Raw genomic sequence first — 8,242 nt, 5'->3', positions numbered from 1 at the left:
CGGGCGGCCGTCAGCTCGGGCCAGTGCAGCACCCCCGACTCCTCGCAGAAGTCCGCTCGCCGACTCTCCGCCACGTGCACGCGTCGGTGACGCTGCCGAACCGATTGCTGGTCCCGTTTTCGCCTCTGCTTTTCCTAGGGCAAAGCTGCTGCACACCTCGTGACACTCGGCGGGCGACATGGTGGCGGTGATCCTGTCTCCGTCACTGCGGTGCGTGCCGGCACGCGTCGCCTCTTGGGCGCCCTGTTTTCTTTACCCCCCGTAGACGTATGTTTCCGCGGGCCGCACCAGGCTGGTGCTCCCCACAGCTTCACGGCGCCCTGCCACGCGCGCACGCCGGCGGACAGGTGGGTGCTGCTAAGGTGGGGAGCGTATGTGCCGTCTGGGTCGCTTTCCTCTGGCGAGGGAGAAACCGAAAACAAACTCAGACAACTCTTAACGGTGGATCACTCGGCTCGTGCGTCGATGAAGAACGCAGCTAGCTGCGAGAATTAATGTGAATTGCAGGACACATTGATCATCGACACTTTGAACGCACTTTGCGGCCCCGGGTTCTTCCCGGGGCCACGCTTGTCTGAGGGTGGTTTTTCAATCAATCGCACTCGCCTTGGCTGGCGAGAGCGCGGCTGGGGTGTCGCAGAGGAGACCCGTCCCTAAGTTCAGACTCCGGAGCCCTCCGGCGTCGGAGCGCATGGCCTTTCCCCGCACCCTGCACATTCCGTTCGTCAGGCTCGACGTCATCCCCCCCCCGCGCTGGGGAGCGCGGCCTGGCGTCTGTCTGTGTCGTGGCAGTGGGGCCAGCACGACTGTCACCGGTCCCTGAATGGCTGTCGGTGGTTTACACGGCGACGTGCACCGCCTCGTCTTTGGGACACGGAGCTGCCTCCAAGTGTTGAGCCTCCCGCGGGGTCTGCCTGTGTTCTGCACGTCCGCTCTGGGCCCGTCTCTCGGTTGGCTGGCAGTGGAAAGGGTGAAGGGGGCCGAGAAGGTCCGGTGCTGGTGCGCCGCCGGCCTCGTTCGTGGAGCTCGCCGGTCGGACACGCTGACCCGACTCGATGGTTGATCGATTGAGAGTGTTGAGGGGCACAGACCGCGTCTGGGAGCGGCAGGCCGCGCGGCGCTGCAGTCGCCTGTCTCGTGGTTCGTCCTCGGCCTTAAGTGGCCGGCGGGGTGTCCGATCCTGTCTCCCCTGCTGGCGCCGAGTGCCTGGCCGAGGGAGGAGGTTTTCGTCGTACGCTGTGACCTCGTCGGTTGCACACGCGTGGATCGCTGGCTTTTGGCTCTCCCGTTCAGTCCGCACGTTTCTGCTCGGTCCTGCCACCGGTCTCGGGGCGGGGAGGCTCGGGTGGGGTTTGGCGGGCGTGGTGTGTGCTCTGTCACCGTGCAGGCGCACCTATCACGCCCACGGCCAGCCCCCGCACGGTCCACCTCCTGGCCATCGGGAGGACGGCGGAACGTCGGGCTGTTGGGGGCCAAGTCGCCAGAAGGCAACCGCTGTGTCTTCCGTACCCGGTCACCGTCGTCGTGCCTTCCTCGACTCGTCCGGCTCGGGGCCGCCGGGTTCAGGAGCGGCGTCGCCCGCCGGCCCCACTGAAGGCCATGCCGTTCCGCGGCTGGCGGACGATGTGCGTGCCCGTGCCTGTGCGACCGTTCGCCACTTGTGTCTCCGCACTTCTCTCTCCCTCTCTCTGACCGTTGGGCAGAGCCGGCGGCTCGCGCGTCCTGGGCGGCGAGTCGTCATCGCCGCGCCCGGGCCTCTGGCAAGGGAGGAATCCCGGCTGACCCTTCCGCTCGAGTACGCTGCCGGCACTTCCGTGATTCGCCTCCCGCCGGGATGGGGGAGGGTCTCTGGTCCCGTGAATTTGCGCTGAGCACGGCGGCGGTGCTGGAGGCGGCAGGGGCGGCCACTCGTGTTGACACCATCGCTGGCAAGGGTTGTGAGCGACGTGCGTGTGGCTGGCTCTCTGACCGTCGCGGCATCGGCCGACACACCCCCCGCGGTGAGACGTTGCCGGCCCACTAAGAGGTGGGGGCGTGCACGCTGGCGGTGCGGCCTGGCCATCCTCTGACTCTGGGTACGACCTCAGATCAGACGCGACAACCCGCTGAATTTAAGCATATTACTAAGCGGTGGAAAAGAACATGCTCCTGATCTTTGGGCACCCGGTACGGAGGAAGGAGGGCAGGTCTGAAGACCTCCTCGTGGGTCTGCTCCTGGGCCTGGCCAAACTGGCCATCAACAGGTCCAGGCAGCGGGCCGTGGAGGGGGTCGTTAGGGCCGACTGCCTGCCCCTCTTCCGCGGTTACGTTAGAGCCCGGGTGTCCTTGGAGAAGGAGCACGTGGTGTCGACCAACACCCTGGAGTTGTTCAGGGAGAGGTGGGTGCCGCAGGGAGTGGAGTGCATCATTTCTCCCTCCAATTCTATTTTGATTTAGTCCCTACCCTCCCCTTCACTCTTTTGATCACATAGCACTCCCCTTTGATGTGAAGGGCAGTATTTGTCACTGGCCACCCGGGTGTTTTCCTATCTTCCTGGTGGTGGAATTTGAATAAAGATTTGTGCACTTTGTGTCTTTCACTGTGTCTCACACCTGCACACACACACAAAGAAAAAAAAATAAACAGGGGATCTCTCCCCTTCACTGTTTTGAAAGAGATTTAAAAAAAAAAAAAAATAGGTCATTGGCCGACTGCCTGCCCCTCTTCCGCGGTTATGTTAGAGCCCGGGTGGCCTTGGAGAAGGAGCACGCGGTGTCCACCAACACCCTGGAGTTGTTCAGGGAGAGGTGGGTGCCGCAGGGAGTGGAGTGCATCATTTCTCCCTCCAATTCTATTTTGATTTAGTCCCTACCCTCCCCCTCACTGTTTTGATCACACAGCACTGCCCTCTGATGTGAAGGGCAGTGTTTGTCACTGGCCACCCGGGTGTTTTCCTATCTTCCTGGTGGTGGGAGTTGAATAAAGATTCGTGCACTTTGTGTTTTTCACTGCGTCTCACACCTGCACACACACACCATGGGTGCTGGGGATAAAATAAGCACTACCACACTTAGGTGGTAGTGTGGGGGTTAAATTATAGAAAAGAACAAAAAAAAAAGAAAAAGAAAAGAGAAAAAAAAGAGAGAAAAAAAAAATAGGTCATTGGCCGACTGCCTGCCCCTCTTCCGCGGTTACATTAGAGCCCGGGTGTCCTTGGAGAAGGAGCACGCGGTGTTGACCAACACCCTGGAGTTGTTCAGGGAGAGGTGGGCGCTGCAGGGAGTGGAGTGCATCATTTCTCCCTCCAACTCTATTTTGATTTAGTCCCTACCCTCCCCATCAGTGTTTTGATCACACAGCACTGCCCTTTGATGTGAAGGGCAGTGTTTGTCACTGGCCACCCGGGTGTTTTCCTATCTTCCTGGTGGTGGAAATTGAATAAAGATTCGTGCACTTTGTGTCTTTCACTGTGTCTCACACGTATACACACACACCATGGGTACTGGGGATAAAATAAGCACTACCGCACTTAGGTGGTAGTGTGGGGGTTAAAAAGAGAAAAAAAAAAATAGGTCATTCTCGTGTTGGCAGATTGTGATAAACGGTGTACTAGGGCCCCGGATATTCACAGTGTATATCGACGATCCGAAGGTGGGGAGTAAACATAATACTTCTGCATTTGCAAATGATACAAAGACAAACAGTGTGTTATGAAGAAGACAGTTTCAGAAGGATTTGGACAGGCTTAGAGAGTGGCCAAGAAGAAGGCAGATGCAACATAATATGGAAAAGTGAGAGGCCACCACTTTGGTAGGAGGAATAATAGGCAGTTTGTAAATGTAAATGAGCAAAGGGACTTGTCAATAAGTTACTGAAGGCTAACACGCAGATGCTGCAAGCCATTCGGTCCATTAGCTTTTATTGCAAGAGGATTGAACACAGCTCTGTTGGGGTTTTGTTAGACTACACTGTGTGCAGTATGGTTTTCTAATCTCAAGGAAGATGCCATACAGGGACTGCGACCAAGGTTCATGAGACTTGTTCCCAGAAAAGTAGGACTGTCCTATGAAGAGAAAGTAAACAAACTCAATCTGTGTTCTCTAGAGTTTCAAAGAATAAGAGATGATTTGAATCCTACAAAATATTTAAAGGAATAGACAAGGTAGATGCGAAGTAGGTTGCTTTCCCTGTTTAGGGTGTCGAGAACCACAGGTATATGAAGGAGATGCTATTTAAGATCAAGATGAGGAAATATTCTTTTACTTAGTTTTTTGTGAACCTTTGGAAGAGGGCTGTGTAAGCTCACACTTTGAGTATGTTTCAAGAGATTGATAGATTTCTGATCACCAAAGACATAAAGGGTTACAAGGGTAGTGTGCATAAAAGGCATCAAACTGTATGATGAACCATGAACATATTATATAGGAGAGTAGACTCAATGGGCTGAATGGCCTGTTGCTATGTTCCTAACTCTCAATGTTCATGTTCCCCCTTGCTGTATGCAAATTTATTTCTGTGTTTCCCTATATTATAATTGAGACTGTATTTCTGAAGATTATTTGGCTCAAAACCTTTAGGACATTGTGAGATTGAGAAGGTTGCTCAGTCGTTGTAAAATAAAATTCTGTGATGCTTTTTTTATATAATATGCATTTTCTTAAGAAATCTCTGTAAAGTAATTATGTATATGTTTCCACAGTAAGTGAGCTGTATGAATGCAAATTTTCATCACATTTGAAATATTCTATAACAAAGGTCCTATAAACAACAAATTATCAGATAGTCCATAATTAGGATGTGGAGGGATTGTGGTGAGATCTTTAATAGATAAATGACCTCATTTTAATACTCCATCCAAAAGGCATTGGGTTGAATTTTACTGAGAATCTACTAGGTTTCAGCTTCATTGATTTTCATGGAGACTTTCTCTCCGTGAGCTGTGGTGAGTTGTCTCACAATTCTTTGCTTCTCATCTCGTTATGTAAGTACCATGCCTCTAGTGGCCTCCACTTGCCACTGCTATGACCTTGCACAATTCCCACCACTGGCATCATATTTAAACCCCATCTATGGAACAAATCAATCACTGCCAGCCAGGAACTGCCATTCTCATTTGCAGAGTTGGAGGTATCGCTCCAGAGATGGCCAATAGAGGCAAGTTGATGATTTGCTGACAGAGATCTGGATGTCTGGGTGGGCAGGATGGTGGAGAGGTGGTCCAATCTTCTTCCTCAGGATAACAATAGGAGACCCAGCCAGATCCTGTCAACCTGATTTGAAGTTTGCACTGGGTCAGCACAGCGTCCGCTCTCCAAAGGGACATACAGGAAAAAGGTTCATGATCTTTTGCCTTCCATTAGGTGAAGTACTACCATCTTCCCTCTGCTACCTCACACTAACTCTAACTCTGCTACTTCACCTACCTTCCATCAAGGCTCATGTTAAGCAGCATCTTCGCTCAGTTACTCCTATTCACCTGGACAGGATGGGCTGAAAATTGTTGATAATATTCAAAAGTTGCATGACCTTGAATGCGACGGCATGATCAAAACTTGTTTTCTCTACTTGCAAGCAGCTTATTTTCTGTATCAACTTTTCTTTGCTGACTGTTTGTTACAATATATAAGAGAGAGAGTTTCATTCCATATTTTTGGACTTCACCTCTGCAAGCGGGCATCAGAGCCGCCCCGCATTTGCCACAGGACTATGCCTACATCGGTAAAACTATAGGAATTCATTTTGTGTTTTAAACGGCAGCCGCAGCTTAAACCCACAGAACTCAGCAGCTGCCGGTCCGGCCACGTGACCGGGAGATGGGAGCTAGAGGACAGATCAAATCCACACTAGGCCAGACACTAACCATGACTCATAGACTGAAACTCCGGAGCTAATTAATATGGAAACCCATCTCCTAATCAAATCAAGAGACTGACTGAAACACACCCACATTCATCAATACAGAACCATCCTGACACAAAGGACAGGCATCCACCAGACAGGAACGAACAGACTAATACACACCAGCACTCCAAGGGAACAAAGGAGGGGTGCTAGCCCCCAGCCCTCACAGAGAGAGACAAGCAGATAGTACCTGGACCCGTTTACATAATCCAATTAGCACCCTATTGTGTGTACACTGCAACTCTCCTGGGACGGCAGGAAACCAACCATTTGCACCTACTCCAGCGATGATGGGGAACTATCGTCCCATTCATACTCAAAATCCTCACATCCTGACAAAGAAAGGTATATAATGTGCAGCAGCGCGCGGGAACAGCAGAACAGCCGAGATTCGGACCTCGGTTGGTCTCTGCCGGTGTTACTGTATCAATAAACGTTACCGATTGTTGAACCGCACTCTGGGCTCGGACTGATATCATTTCATCTGCGCTAACAATTGGGGGCTCGTCCGGGATAACGACGGCTGCTGGATCCCTGCGACGGCACTGGGTGAGTATCTTTACTCTTTTACTTCTCGCGTAAAAGTCTCCCAGTGCCCCTCAAGGGACTTCACTGCTGGCCGTTATCTGAACCTGTGAACAGAGTGAGTCCGGTAGTCGTGTAACGGTAGAGTACTCTTTAAAAGTGTGCGTGTGTGTACATGTGTGTGTGAGTGATCCTTCGCGGGTGGGCGATTGGGGTCGCGGAACACTAGTAAATGTGTGTGATTATTATTATTGTCGTTTATTGTTAATGTGCTACTGTGGCTGACGGACTATCCTTGGACCGACGACTTTAGGTACGAGATCCCGACAGATTGACCCCCCCCTGTTTAAAAACCGACCAAACAAGCCTTCCTGGTTGACCTCTGCAGTGGGAGATAGGGGACCCCATTGTACGTTGAGCCCGGTTTTAGCGCCTTCCTTGTGTACGCGGTAGAGGCTGGGAGGTCTACGCACGCGCCACAAGAAGGGAAGTCCTCCAAATCAGCCCGAGACGCGGAGCCTCTGGGCCAACCGGCGGTTACGCACACTGCCCATTGAATACGCGGTCCCGAGGTGTTGGCCTCTGCAGGATCAGGCATGGTTAGGTCTGAGTTCACGACCCCCCGCCCCCCCCCCCCAACCACACCTGGGCTCCTGGTTCACGCCCAATGTTCGTGGGGTACACATGGCCGCTGAACATCAGGCGGTGAGAGAGAGACTCACGGAAACTATCCCCCCCGCTGCCCAGGTTGACCCGCGGGGCTAGGGTTCGACTTACAGGGAATGGGCTCCCCGACTGGGAGATTAATAAACTAGTGCCAGCGACATCCCTTAGCACACCTGCAAGCTTTACTTTAGTTTAGCTTCTGTCAAGTTACACCCGCTGCGCCCCTACCATGGGTGGAAGCGCGGCTGAAGACCTAGATTGGGGGCGGAGGGTTCCCTTACCCGTTTTATAGCCGATGAGAATAAAAAAGTTATTAAGGCTATGCTTCGCTCAGGCTGCCGACTCGCTGACCCGCTGGATGTACAGCGCGAGTGGTGGGCCCGCCAGAAGAAAGATAGGTACGAGAAAGCTTGCGTCTTGGAGCTGCAGGCACACGTCAGGCTTGCTGGCAAGGTTCAGCTCTATGTCCAAGACAAGAAGCAGCAGGCCACGGAGCATCTAGAAGCCCAGGCGCTTGCTGCCCGTACAGTTTTACCGACCTTAACCGATGCACCCAGCCCCCCGCCGTCCCCCACCTGGGACTGGAGAGGGGCTCACGGACAATCAGGACCCCCGGGAATCGTGCTCGGGCTATGCCCATGCAGCCCCAGTGAAAGTTGAATATACCCCTGGGGGGGGACGGGCCACGACCCACGACCCTTGCTCATAACCCCCGCTTTAAGATGACCTATGTCTCCCTGACCCCGGGCGACACCATGAAACTTCTGGACAGGCTCCCCGCCCTTAAGCCTCGGCACAATAACGCAGAATTTTGGCAGAGGCTTAGGGAGATGCGGATCTGCCACAACCTTCACAATAGGGACGTGGCCGGCCTGGTTCGGACCAAACTCCCGGAGAACCTGTGGACCAGGCTCCGGCCCGCACACCAGGCCGGGTCCTGGTGCGCTGACCTCAGCGACAACCGTCGCGAACAGGAGGTTGCCCTCGCCGACTTCAAGGCTAATGTCAGCGAGGTGCTCGGCCATACACCGGTCAACTGGAACGCCATTGTGGGTATCACTCAGAAACCTGGGGAGGGCGCCCAGGAATATGGGGTCCGCAAGTTCGAGGCATTTTGAGCGCACAGCGGGGTTCCCGACGCTGATAGGCAGAACCCCGCATTCATTCAAT

The 8,242-nt window shown here is 53.5% G+C and overlaps 1 non-coding gene across 1 annotated transcript; it reads left to right on the top strand.

Moving 5' to 3' along the window:
* Nucleotides 1-430: 430 nt before the first annotated feature.
* On the top strand, nt 431-584 carry LOC122547732. The gene has a single exon (XR_006311076.1). It is a non-coding gene; the product is annotated as a 5.8S ribosomal RNA (ribosomal RNA).
* Nucleotides 585-8,242: the final 7,658 nt, after the last annotated feature.

The sequence above is a fragment of the Chiloscyllium plagiosum genome, unplaced genomic scaffold (genome assembly GCF_004010195.1).
Source record: "Chiloscyllium plagiosum isolate BGI_BamShark_2017 unplaced genomic scaffold, ASM401019v2 scaf_3675, whole genome shotgun sequence".
Taxonomy (NCBI): domain Eukaryota; kingdom Metazoa; phylum Chordata; class Chondrichthyes; order Orectolobiformes; family Hemiscylliidae; genus Chiloscyllium; species Chiloscyllium plagiosum.
This window is presented reverse-complemented; position numbering and strand designations above follow the sequence as displayed.